The sequence below is a fragment of the Strongylocentrotus purpuratus genome, unplaced genomic scaffold, assembly GCF_000002235.5.
Source record: "Strongylocentrotus purpuratus isolate Spur 01 unplaced genomic scaffold, Spur_5.0 spur5_scaffold_2, whole genome shotgun sequence".
NCBI lineage: Eukaryota > Metazoa > Echinodermata > Echinoidea > Camarodonta > Strongylocentrotidae > Strongylocentrotus > Strongylocentrotus purpuratus.
The window spans coordinates 880995-894703 of NW_022145605.1; the positions used below are offsets into that span (position 1 = coordinate 880995).

General features: G+C 38.3%; 1 protein-coding gene across 11 annotated transcripts in view; it reads left to right on the forward strand.

Annotated features, from left to right (window-relative positions):
• Window positions 1–13709, forward strand: part of LOC100893837 (alanine--tRNA ligase, cytoplasmic) — an 89309-nt gene that overhangs the window by 54445 nt on the left and 21155 nt on the right. For 9 of the 11 annotated variants that reach the window (XR_004065130.1, XR_004065131.1, XR_004065127.1 and 6 more), the window contains 6 exons: window positions 2385–2531; window positions 3347–3492; window positions 6831–6918; window positions 8849–8995; window positions 9810–9955; window positions 13291–13378. The gene's annotated coding sequence lies outside the window, so the exon portion shown is untranslated. The remainder of the gene's footprint in view (window positions 1–2384; window positions 2532–3346; window positions 3493–6830; window positions 6919–8848; window positions 8996–9809; window positions 9956–13290; window positions 13379–13709) is intronic. The other 2 variants (XR_004065129.1, XR_004065128.1) reach the window with 2 other exon arrangements.

The following is a 13709-nucleotide window of genomic DNA, read 5'->3' on the forward strand; positions in this document are numbered from 1 at the left end:
TGAAACCAGTCATCATGTGGTTTTAGCTGATGATGAGAGCGACATGGTTTTAGGTGATGTTGATGGAGATGTGGTTTAAGCTGATGATGATGGAGGTGTGGTTTTAGCTGATGATGATGTGAAGGTGGTTTTAGCTGATGATGAGAGTGACATGGTTTTAGCTGATGATGAGAGTGACATGGTTTTAGGCGATGTTGATGGGGATGTGGTTTTAGCTGATGATGATTGGATGTGGTTTTAGCTGATGATGAGAGTGACATGGTTTTAGGTGATGATGATGGGGATGTGGTTTTAGATGATGATGATGGGAGGTGGTTTTAGCTGATGAGAGTGACATGGTTTTAGGTGATGATGATGGGGATGTGGTTTTAGCTGATGATGAGAGTGACATGGTTTTAGCTGATGATGATTGGATGTGGTTTTAGCTGATGATGAGAGTGACATGGTTTTAGGTGATGCTGATGGGGATGTGGTTTTAGATGATGATGATGTGAAGGTGGTTTTAGCTGATGATGAGAGTGACATGGTTTTAGCTGATGATGAGAGTGACATGGTTTTAGGTGATGTTGATGGAGATGCGGTTTTAGCTGATGATGATGGAGGTGTGGTTTTAGCTGATGATGATGTGAAGGTGGTTTTAGCTGATGATGAGAGTGACATGGTTTTAGGTGATGTTGATGGGGATGTGGTTTTAGCTGATGATGATTGGATGTGGTTTTAGCTGATGATGAGAGTGACATGGTTTAGGTGATGATGATGGGGATGTGGTTTTAGATGATGATGATGTGAAGGTGGTTTTAGCTGATGATGAGAGTGACATGGTTTTAGCTGATGATGAGAGTGACATGGTTTTAGGTGATGTTGATGGAGATGCGGTTTTAGCTGATGATGATGGAGGTGTGGTTTTAGCTGATGATGATGTGAAGGTGGTTTTAGCTGATGATGAGAGTGACATGGTTTTAGGTGATGTTGATGGGGATGTGGTTTTAGCTGATGATGATTGGATGTGGTTTTAGCTGATGATGAGAGTGACATGGTTTAGGTGATGATGATGGGGATGTGGTTTTAGATGATGATGATGTGAAGGTGGTTTTAGCTGATGATGAGAGTGACATGGTTTTAGCTGATGATGAGAGTGACATGGTTTTAGGTGATGTTGATGGAGATGCGGTTTTAGCTGATGATGATGGAGGTGTGGTTTTAGCTGATGATGATGTGAAGGTGGTTTTAGCTGATGATGAGAGTGACATGGTTTTAGCTGATGATGAGAGTGACATGGTTTTAGGTGATGTTGATGGGGATGTGGTTTTAGCTGATGATGATTGGATGTGGTTTTAGCTGATGATGAGAGTGACATGGTTTTAGGTGATGATGATGGGGATGTGGTTTTAGATGATGATGATGGGAGGTGGTTTTAGCTGATGATGAGAGTGACATGGTTTTAGGCGATGTTGATGGGGATGTGGTTTTAGATGATGATGATGGGAGGTGGTTTTAGCTGATGATGAGAGTGACATGGTTTTAGCTGATGATGGGAGGTGGTTTTAGCTGATGATGAGAGTGACATGGTTTCAGGTGATGTTGATGCGGATGTGGTTTTAGATGATGATGATGGGAGGTTGCTCTAGCTGATGATGATGTGGATGGGGTTTTAGCTGATGATGAGAGTGACATGGTTTTAGCTGATGATGATGGGGATGTGGTTTTAGCTGATGATGAGAGTGACATGGTTTTAGGTGATGTTGATGGGGATGTGGTTTTAGCTGATGATGATGGGATGTGGTTTTAGCTGATGATGAGAGCGAGGTGGTTTTAGCTGATGATGAGAGTGACATGGTTTTAGCTGATGTTGATGGGGATGTGGTTTTAGCTGATGATGATGGGAGGTGGTTTTAGCCGATGATGATGTAGATGTGGTTTTAGCTGATGATGAGAGTGACATGGTTCTAGCTGATATTGATCGGGATGTGGTTTTAGCTGATGATGAGAGTTACATGTTTTTAGCTGATGATGTGGGGGATTTGGTTTTAGATGATGGTGGTGATGTTTTTTAATTGGTCCTACACGAAAAGGCCAAGGCCCGACATGTCAAAACTTCTGCTTTTGGGGGCTAATCACTACAGGAGGCTGCAACCCTTGCCCTCCTTTTAAATATAGCTTTTTCATCTTCAAAACAAAGTAGTACCCGGAAGAAAAATATCTGGTCCTTTGAAATGCTTACAGCTTTGAACAACCCAAAACAAATTCTGCCCATGGTGTATAACCCGTTCATAAGTTCTTCTAAACACAACTATTATATCAATCTCTTTACCCGAAGGGCATACAAAACCATTCCATGTCATATCAGAACAAAGGCCTTTTTATGTAGACTCTTTCCCCCGCAGGTACTGAAGATCATCTGGAGTATTATGTTCATGAGTGTGGAGACATCTTAAACCATCAGCATGAAGCTACCGGCAGACTCAACAGACGCTAAACACATTATGGAGCATGTCTTTGCACAGGTGTCGGAATTCAAGAAACTCAACCAAGTAAGATCATGAACAGGAAAATTCCCTTTTTGATGAGATATGGGATCATATTGTGTGAGAGCAGTATACCATGTTGGTAGTTTTCATTTAAAGATGACATATTTCTTTCTTGAAATGTTCCTGAACTTTCACTCTGCACTTATTCTTATGCCTCCGCTACAAAGTAGCCGGAGGCAGTATGTTTTCTGGTTGTCCGTCCATCCGAACGTCCCGTTCTCGTGATCGCTTTATCTCAAGAACCAATTTTTGGATTACCACCAAACTTTGGTCATGTATGTATTTTGCAGAGCTAATGAAGTGATTAGATTTTGGGGTGACGAGGTCAAAGGTCACAGGGCTTATTACGTATGTATAAATAGCTTGTGATTGCGTTATCTCAAGAACCGATTAATAGATTCCCGCCAAACTTGGGTTCATCTGTACTCACTTATCTTTTTGTTTCAATTTCAATTTCATTTTGTTCATGTTTCCAACAAAACATTACGAAGCAATTATAAGCATTTAAAACAAATGTAGAAATACAATGCTTGTATATGTGTGAACACCTCATGAGATACTAAATTGAAAAGTGCAGTATGCTCAAAACACCCACGTTCACCACAGCATTTGGGAACAAGCTGTATGTTGCATGGAAATTGCAGCTTGTACCTACAGCTGATCTTTGTTATGTAATAGTATTTTTCACTGATAACATTCTTTATTACACTTCTGGGCTCCTATTCACTTTACTTTTCATGGTTTGTCTATTAGGAAAATAGTAAGATATTGAAATAAAGAGAGATGTAATATAATTTGTGTTCTCTTACTTTGTTCAGGCGACTGGAGTGCGTCTATACACAGGGAACGTTGGAGCAGATGATGTTGATGGTGTAGACATGGCTTACAGGGTAGTGGCTGATCATATTCGCACATTGACCATAGCTCTCTTGGACGGAAGCTGGCCAGATAATGTTGGAAGAGGGTGAGTCCTTTTGAATGGATTTTCTAGCCCTCATTTGATCCTATTACAGTCTAATGGTTGGCAATACCTTACATGCCATACATTAAAATTACCTAAAGTTTGGTTCTATTTAACAACACATGGGATACATAATACATGAGATGGAATTTAAAAAACCTTGTTAACACACATATTTATGCCTTAATAATAAGAATAATAATAATAATAATAATAATATTTTGATGTCTCTACTACAGCCTAGCCGGAGGCATTATGTTTTCTGGTTGTCCGTCTGTCCGTACGTCTGTTCTTGTGATCACGTTATCTCAAGAACCGATTAATGGATTCCCGCCAAACTTTGGGCATGTATGTATCTTGCAGAGCCGATGAAGTGATTAGATTTTGGGGTCACAAGGTCAATGGTCACATTGCTCATTATGTATGCAAAAACAGCTTGTGATCACACTATCACTAGAACCGATGGACGGATTAGCATCAAACTCTAAACTATGTATCTTGCAGAGCGGTCGGTCAAACAAAGAACTCGCGGTGCATAGCAGCCTACACTCTGTGTGCATACAATACATGACTGTGTTTGCAAGGTGTGATTGTATTATTTGCTTTCGCTATTATGAGAGAGAGAGAGAGAGAAGAAAAAGGAGGCAGTTTCAAACTTGAATAATAAATATCTTTGAGATGTGATTTTGTTCCACATACATTTGATCTTGAAACTGAGTACAAATTTGGACGTAGAAATGAAAGAAGTGATGAACTATTTTCCACCCGTTCGCACACCAGTCACCTCTGCTTGCAGAAGAACGTGTGTGCGCGTGCTTACCACGTGTACATGTACGTGTAGGCGCGATTCACATTTCCATAATGAAAACAAATTTACGGATTAAAAAAAGTTTGTGAAACGCCTCGATACAAACTATTTCAAGGCGGACGTGAAACGGCTAACGAGAAGCAAGCACAGTGAACACAGAATCAATGTTATTAACAAAAGTAACGAGAAATAATGATAATAAAGGTAATAATGGTGACACTATAAGTTCTTTGTATTGATAAAACAATATTTATTAAAAATGTCATCCGTTGACGGAGAACTAGAATAAGAGGGATGAATAATGATAAACAATTAATTTTGAGTGGAAAAAATGAAGAAAAACAATGAGCAAGGAAGAAGAATGTGTGAAGTAAAGATTGATAAATAATGATAGAGCAATGGAAAAAAGGAGTAATAAAAGTAATAATAAAAAACACTTATGATAGCAAGGAAAAAGAATAAGGATAATGATTAATTTTATTGTTTAAAATAAGATTAGAAATTAAAGATAAAGGTTAGTTCTGGTAATGCGATTGCATTGTGAAAGAAAAGGTGTGGAATGGATCAGAAACAGTTGATCATGTAGCATGTAATTATTGGTGTGCACTGCAAGGTTCTGGAGTCATCAAAATCATAATAAATTTGGCCGAGTCTTGGTAAAGTAACAAGCACTGTACACAGAAAGCTATATATGGGATATATTGGATAACACACATGGTGTCGGGGCTAGTTCTACCTTGATTTCCTTGTCTTTCTTTGCTCATTACTCAGCCAGTATACATTTTCTTCCAAAATTGTTTGGCACATGTCATTTATTTGTAATCTTGAACATTCAGTGTAAGTTTCGTTTGATTCTGTGAGAATTTTTTTTTTTTTTTTTACCAGAACTGGAGTTTATCTTTAAGTTTGATTATCATAAAATAAAAGTTAATAGTATTATAATTATGCCGGACCTTCGTTATTCAAGAAGCAATTATTATTATTAAAAAAAACATTTTAAAAATAAATTTTGTTATTACATTTACTTTTACTTTTTGTTTGTTTAATATTTATATATATTTTCTTTTTGTTCAAGTTGGTATGTTGTGTCTTTTTGCGTCGGTTTGACCTGTAGTCTAATAACACACGAGTCGCTATCTGCCGAGAGCTAGGACGGGGATTGTAGTTGAGCTTTTCCAAAGGGCCGTCGGAAAATATTGATCGAAAGTCTTCAAAACTCTTAAAAGCCTCGAGTTTTCGACGATCATAAATGCATAGTCTGCCATATTCTCTACTAGATAATTGAATTCATCATAGATCCCAAAGTCAGGAATATCGTCAAACATAAGGGAGGTTTGTAACTATAGTTCACTAAATGAAAATCCTGCCCGTTGTGATTAGCCCACACACACTCACGTCTACTGAGTGACACGGGCCCCGTAGGTCAGGGGCTATGGGCAGGCTAATGTACGCCACCACGGAAGCTAATTTAACGAGTCTTTTCTCGGGTGTATACCGTGGTCAAAACTCCTCTTTTTCTAAGAAAATATTGCAGCTGCCTGAAACTCAGCTTGTTGAATGGCAAGTTGCAAGACATTTCCGGCCAAAACGGAAATTTATATATATATAAACTCAGTTTTGATAGAAAGATATGAATGAAATTTAACAGCAAGAACCGACAGTCTAATACAAGATGCACAGATTCAATATAGCGGTACGGCAAAGCTTGACCGACCTAGTTACTACAGCAACCGCGCATTACGTAATCGCCGAAACTGGCCCATTGATTAGATTTTAGGGTCATGAGGTCAAAGGTCAAAAGTCATGGGGCCTATTATGTATTTTGGTTTGTAAAATCGCTCTGTGGCGGAGGCATTATTTTCGACTGCGCGCGGTCTAAGTTCCAGGCCTATATGATAGAATCCTATGAAAAGAGAAAGAGAGAGAGAGAGAGAAAGAAAGAAAAGAGTCCTCCAACTAAAAACAAAATAATAAATATAATGATAATGATATTAATTGTTTAAAAAAAAAAGAACAAGAAAAGAACAAAGAAAGGATCAAATGATCATGAGTCGTAGCAGTTAGTAGTCTATGAGCAAAGAATTAATTTGGGTATTGGATTCATGTCTGCAAAAGAGCATAGTGGACAGAGTGTTGGTCTTTGAAAGGATTAACCTTGGTTTAGTGCTTGTAAAAGGTATTCTTTTTAATTACTCAGTCTCTCAGATAGGACTTAAAGCTGTTGATTCCTCAGAGCTTCAGAGAATAATAATATACATACTTCATTAGCTAATCGTTACATGATCCAAGCTTGAATTATTAAGGCGTATACAGCTGAATTGGCAGTGACGTGAGGGCAATTGTTCTGATATGTTCATTTGATAGTTCTGTTGTGGGAAGAGCATTGTGTAGTAAAACTACCTTACATCAAATAATAAATCTGCTTACCGTAATATTCCAAATTGTAGAAGAATCTGAGTACAAATCAAATTTTGATTTGTATGATGAAATTGCATCTACAGATGTTGCATTTTTTCCCCTTTCAATTTTTCAGAGCGTATGAAGCACTCAACGTCAAGCATGAAAATCTGTCGCTGATTCAACCCCGATTCGTGGTGCCCCTGCCTCCTCTTCAACCAGCGGTAAGTCTACATCACCACCATAATTTGAAACCAGTCATCATGTGGTTTTAGCTGATGATGAGAGCGACATGGTTTTAGGTGATGTTGATGGAGATGTGGTTTAAGCTGATGATGATGGAGGTGTGGTTTTAGCTGATGATGATGTGAAGGTGGTTTTAGCTGATGATGAGAGTGACATGGTTTTAGCTGATGATGAGAGTGACATGGTTTTAGGCGATGTTGATGGGGATGTGGTTTTAGCTGATGATGATTGGATGTGGTTTTAGCTGATGATGAGAGTGACATGGTTTTAGGTGATGCTGATGGGGATGTGGTTTTAGATGATGATGATGTGAAGGTGGTTTTAGCTGATGATGAGAGTGACATGGTTTTAGCTGATGATGAGAGTGACATGGTTTTAGGTGATGTTGATGGAGATGCGGTTTTAGCTGATGATGATGGAGGTGTGGTTTTAGCTGATGATGATGTGAAGGTGGTTTTAGCTGATGATGAGAGTGACATGGTTTTAGGTGATGTTGATGGGGATGTGGTTTTAGCTGATGATGATTGGATGTGGTTTTAGCTGATGATGAGAGTGACATGGTTTAGGTGATGATGATGGGGATGTGGTTTTAGATGATGATGATGTGAAGGTGGTTTTAGCTGATGATGAGAGTGACATGGTTTTAGCTGATGATGAGAGTGACATGGTTTTAGGTGATGTTGATGGAGATGCGGTTTTAGCTGATGATGATGGAGGTGTGGTTTTAGCTGATGATGATGTGAAGGTGGTTTTAGCTGATGATGAGAGTGACATGGTTTTAGCTGATGATGAGAGTGACATGGTTTTAGGTGATGTTGATGGGGATGTGGTTTTAGCTGATGATGATTGGATGTGGTTTTAGCTGATGATGAGAGTGACATGGTTTTAGGTGATGATGATGGGGATGTGGTTTTAGATGATGATGATGGGAGGTGGTTTTAGCTGATGATGAGAGTGACATGGTTTTAGGCGATGTTGATGGGAATGTGGTTTTAGATGATGATGATGGGAGGTGGTTTTAGCTGATGATGAGAGTGACATGGTTTTAGCTGATGATGGGAGGTGGTTTTAGCTGATGATGAGAGTGACATGGTTTCAGGTGATGTTGATGCGGATGTGGTTTTAGATGATGATGATGGGAGGTTGCTCTAGCTGATGATGATGTGGATGGGGTTTTAGCTGATGATGAGAGTGACATGGTTTTAGCTGATGATGATGGGGATGTGGTTTTAGCTGATGATGAGAGTGACATGGTTTTAGGTGATGTTGATGGGGATGTGGTTTTAGCTGATGATGATGGGATGTGGTTTTAGCTGATGATGAGAGCGAGGTGGTTTTAGCTGATGATGAGAGTGACATGGTTTTAGCTGATGTTGATGGGGATGTGGTTTTAGCTGATGATGATGGGAGGTGGTTTTAGCCGATGATGATGTAGATGTGGTTTTAGCTGATGATGAGAGTGACATGGTTCTAGCTGATATTGATCGGGATGTGGTTTTAGCTGATGATGAGAGTTACATGTTTTTAGCTGATGATGTGGGGGATTTGGTTTTAGATGATGGTGGTGATGTTTTTTAATTGGTCCTACACGAAAAGGCCAAGGCCCGACATGTCAAAACTTCTGCTTTTGGGGGCTAATCACTCCAGGAGGCTGCAACCCTTGCCCTCCTTTTAAATATAGCTTTTTCATCTTCAAAACAAAGTAGTACCCGGAAGAAAAATATCTGGTCCTTTGAAATGCTTACAGCTTTGAACAACCCAAAAAAAATTCTGCCCATGGTGTATAACCTGTTCATAAGTTCTTCTAAACACAACTATTATATCAATCTCTTTACCCGAAGGGCATACAAAACCATTCCATGTCATATCAGAACAAAGGCCTTTTTATGTAGACTCTTTCCCCCGCAGGTACTGAAGATCATCTGGAGTATTATGTTCATGAGTGTGGAGACATCTTAAACCATCAGCATGAAGCTACCGGCAGACTCAACAGACGCTAAACACATTATGGAGCATGTCTTTGCACAGGTGTCGGAATTCAAGAAACTCAACCAAGTAAGATCATGAACAGGAAAATTCCCTTTTTGATGAGATATGGGATCATATTGTGTGAGAGCAGTATACCATGTTGGTAGTTTTCATTTAAAGATGACATATTTCTTTCTTGAAATGTTCCTGAACTTTCACTCTGCACTTATTCTTATGCCTCCGCTACAAAGTAGCCGGAGGCAGTATGTTTTCTGGTTGTCCGTCCATCCGAACGTCCCGTTCTCGTGATCGCTTTATCTCAAGAACCAATATTGGATTACCACCAAACTTTGGTCATGTATGTATTTTGCAGAGCTAATGAAGTGATTAGATTTTGGGGTGACGAGGTCAAAGGTCACAGGGCTTATTACGTATGTATAAATAGCTTGTGATTGCGTTATCTCAAGAACCGATTAATAGATTCCCGCCAAACTTGGGTTCATCTGTACTCACTTATCTTTTTGTTTCAATTTCAATTTCATTTTGTTCATGTTTCCAACAAAACATTACGAAGCAATTATAAGCATTTAAAACAAATGTAGAAATACAATGCTTGTATATGTGTGAACACCTCATGAGATACTAAATTGAAAAGTGCAGTATGCTCAAAACACCCACGTTCACCACAGCATTTGGGAACAAGCTGTATGTTGCATGGAAATTGCAGCTTGTACCTACAGCTGATCTTTGTTATGTAATAGTATTTTTCACTGATAACATTCTTTATTACACTTCTGGGCTCCTATTCACTTTACTTTTCATGGTTTGTCTATTAGGAAAATAGTAAGATATTGAAATAAAGAGAGATGTAATATAATTTGTGTTCTCTTACTTTGTTCAGGCGACTGGAGTGCGTCTATACACAGGGAACGTTGGAGCAGATGATGTTGATGGTGTAGACATGGCTTACAGGGTAGTGGCTGATCATATTCGCACATTGACCATAGCTCTCTTGGACGGAAGCTGGCCAGATAATGTTGGAAGAGGGTGAGTCCTTTTGAATGGATTTTCTAGCCCTCATTTGATCCTATTACAGTCTAATGGTTGGCAATACCTTACATGCCATACATTAAAATTACCTAAAGTTTGGTTCTATTTAACAACACATGGGATACATAATACATGAGATGGAATTTAAAAAACCTTGTTAACACACATATTTATGCCTTAATAATAAGAATAATAATAATAATAATAATATTTTGATGTCTCTGCTACAGCCTAGCCGGAGGCATTATGTTTTCTGGTTGTCCGTCTGTCCGTACGTCTGTTCTTGTGATCACGTTATCTCAAGAACCGATTAATGGATTCCCGCCAAACTTTGGGCATGTATGTATCTTGCAGAGCCGATGAAGTGATTAGATTTTGGGGTCACGAGGTCAATGGTCACATTGCTCATTATGTATGCAAAAACAGCTTGTGATCACACTATCACTAGAACCGATGGACGGATTAGCATCAAACTCTAAACTATGTATCTTGCAGAGCGGTCGGTCAAACAAAGAACTCGCGGTGCATAGCAGCCTACACTCTGTGTGCATACAATACATGACTGTGTTTGCAAGGTGTGATTGTATTATTTGCTTTCGCTATTATGAGAGAGAGAGAGAGAGAAGAAAAAGGAGGCAGTTTCAAACTTGAATAATAAATATCTTTGAGATGTGATTTTGTTCCACATACATTTGATCTTGAAACTGAGTACAAATTTGGACGTAGAAATGAAAGAAGTGATGAACTATTTTCCACCCGTTCGCACACCAGTCACCTCTGCTTGCAGAAGAACGTGTGTGCGCGTGCTTACCACGTGTACATGTACGTGTAGGCGCGATTCACATTTTCATAATGAAAACAAATTTACGGATTAAAAAAAGTTTGTGAAACGCCTCGATACAAACTATTTCAAGGCGGACGTGAAACGGCTAACGAGAAGCAAGCACAGTGAACACAGAATCAATGTTATTAACAAAAGTAACGAGAAATAATGATAATAAAGGTAATAATGGTGACACTATAAGTTCTTTGTATTGATAAAACAATATTTATTAAAAATGTCATCCGTTGACGGAGAACTAGAATAAGAGGGATGAATAATGATAAACAATTAATTTTGAGTGGAAAAAATGAAGAAAAACAATGAGCAAGGAAGAAGAATGTGTGAAGTAAAGATTGATAAATAATGATAGAGCAATGGAAAAAAGGAGTAATAAAAGTAATAATAAAAAACACTTATGATAGCAAGGAAAAAGAATAAGGATAATGATTAATTTTATTGTTTAAAATAAGATTAGAAATTAAAGATAAAGGTTAGTTCTGGTAATGCGATTGCATTGTGAAAGAAAAGGTGTGGAATGGATCAGAAACAGTTGATCATGTAGCATGTAATTATTGGTGTGCACTGCAAGGTTCTGGAGTCATCAAAATCATAATAAATTTGGCCGAGTCTTGGTAAAGTAACAAGCACTGTACACAGAAAGCTATATATGGGATATATTGGATAACACACATGGTGTCGGGGCTAGTTCTACCTTGATTTCCTTGTCTTTCTTTGCTCATTACTCAGCCAGTATACATTTTCTTCCAAAATTGTTTGGCACATGTCATTTATTTGTAATCTTGAACATTCAGTGTAAGTTTCGTTTGATTCTGTGAGAATTTTTTTTTTTTTTTTTACCAGAACTGGAGTTTATCTTTAAGTTTGATTATCATAAAATAAAAGTTAATAGTATTATAATTATGCCGGACCTTCGTTATTCAAGAAGCAATTATTATTATTAAAAAAAACATTTTAAAAATAAATTTTGTTATTACATTTACTTTTACTTTTTGTTTGTTTAATATTTATATATATTTTCTTTTTGTTCAAGTTGGTATGTTGTGTCTTTTTGCGTCGGTTTGACCTGTAGTCTAATAACACACGAGTCGCTATCTGCCGAGAGCTAGGACGGGGATTGTAGTTGAGCTTTTCCAAAGGGCCGTCGGAAAATATTGATCGAAAGTCTTCAAAACTCTTAAAAGCCTCGAGTTTTCGACGATCATAAATGCATAGTCTGCCATATTCTCTACTAGATAATTGAATTCATCATAGATCCCAAAGTCAGGAATATCGTCAAACATAAGGGAGGTTTGTAACTATAGTTCACTAAATGAAAATCCTGCCCGTTGTGATTAGCCCACACACACTCACGTCTACTGAGTGACACGGGCCCCGTAGGTCAGGGGCTATGGGCAGGCTAATGTACGCCACCACGGAAGCTAATTTAACGAGTCTTTTCTCGGGTGTATACCGTGGTCAAAACTCCTCTTTTTCTAAGAAAATATTGCAGCTGCCTGAAACTCAGCTTGTTGAATGGCAAGTTGCAAGACATTTCCGGCCAAAACGGAAATTTATATATATATAAACTCAGTTTTGATAGAAAGATATGAATGAAATTTAACAGCAAGAACCGACAGTCTAATACAAGATGCACAGATTCAATATAGCGGTACGGCAAAGCTTGACCGACCTAGTTACTACAGCAACCGCGCATTACGTAATCGCCGAAACTGGCCCATTGATTAGATTTTAGGGTCATGAGGTCAAAGGTCAAAAGTCATGGGGCCTATTATGTATTTTGGTTTGTAAAATCGCTCTGTGGCGGAGGCATTATTTTCGACTGCGCGCGGTCTAAGTTCCAGGCCTATATGATAGAATCCTATGAAAAGAGAAAGAGAGAGAGAGAGAGAAAGAAAGAAAAGAGTCCTCCAACTAAAAACAAAATAATAAATATAATGATGATGATATTAATTGTTTAAAAAAAAAAGAACAAGAAAAGAACAAAGAAAGGATCAAATGATCATGAGTCGTAGCAGTTAGTAGTCTATGAGCAAAGAATTAATTTGGGTATTGGATTCATGTCTGCAAAAGAGCATAGTGGACAGAGTGTTGGTCTTTGAAAGGATTAACCTTGGTTTAGTGCTTGTATAAGGTATTCTTTTTAATTACTCAGTCTCTCAGATAGGACTTAAAGCTGTTGATTCCTCAGAGCTTCAGAGAATAATAATATACATACTTCATTAGCTAATCGTTACATGATCCAAGCTTGAATTATTAAGGCGTATACAGCTGAATTGGCAGTGACGTGAGGGCAATTGTTCTGATATGTTCATTTGATAGTTCTGTTGTGGGAAGAGCATTGTGTAGTAAAACTACCTTACATCAAATAATAAATCTGCTTACCGTAATATTCCAAATTGTAGAAGAATCTGAGTACAAATCAAATTTTGATTTGTATGATGAAATTGCATCTACAGATGTTGCATTTTTTCCCCTTTCAATTTTTCAGAGCGTATGAAGCACTCAACGTCAAGCATGAAAATCTGTCGCTGATTCAACCCCGATTCGTGGTGCCCCTGCCTCCTCTTCAACCAGCGGTAAGTCTACATCACCACCATAATTTGAAACCAGTCATCATGTGGTTTTAGCTGATGATGAGAGCGACATGGTTTTAGGTGATGTTGATGCTGATGATGATGGTGGTTTTAGCTGAATGATGATGATGGAGTGTGGTTTTAGCTGATGATGAGATGACATGGTTTTAGGCGAGGATGATGATTTTGGTTTTAGCTGATGATGAGAGTGACATGGTTTTAGGTGATGTTGATGATGAGATGTGGTTTTAGCTGATGATGATGTGAAGGTGGTTTTAGCTGATGATGAGAGTGACATGGTTTTAGGCGATGTTGATGGGGATGTGGTTTTAGC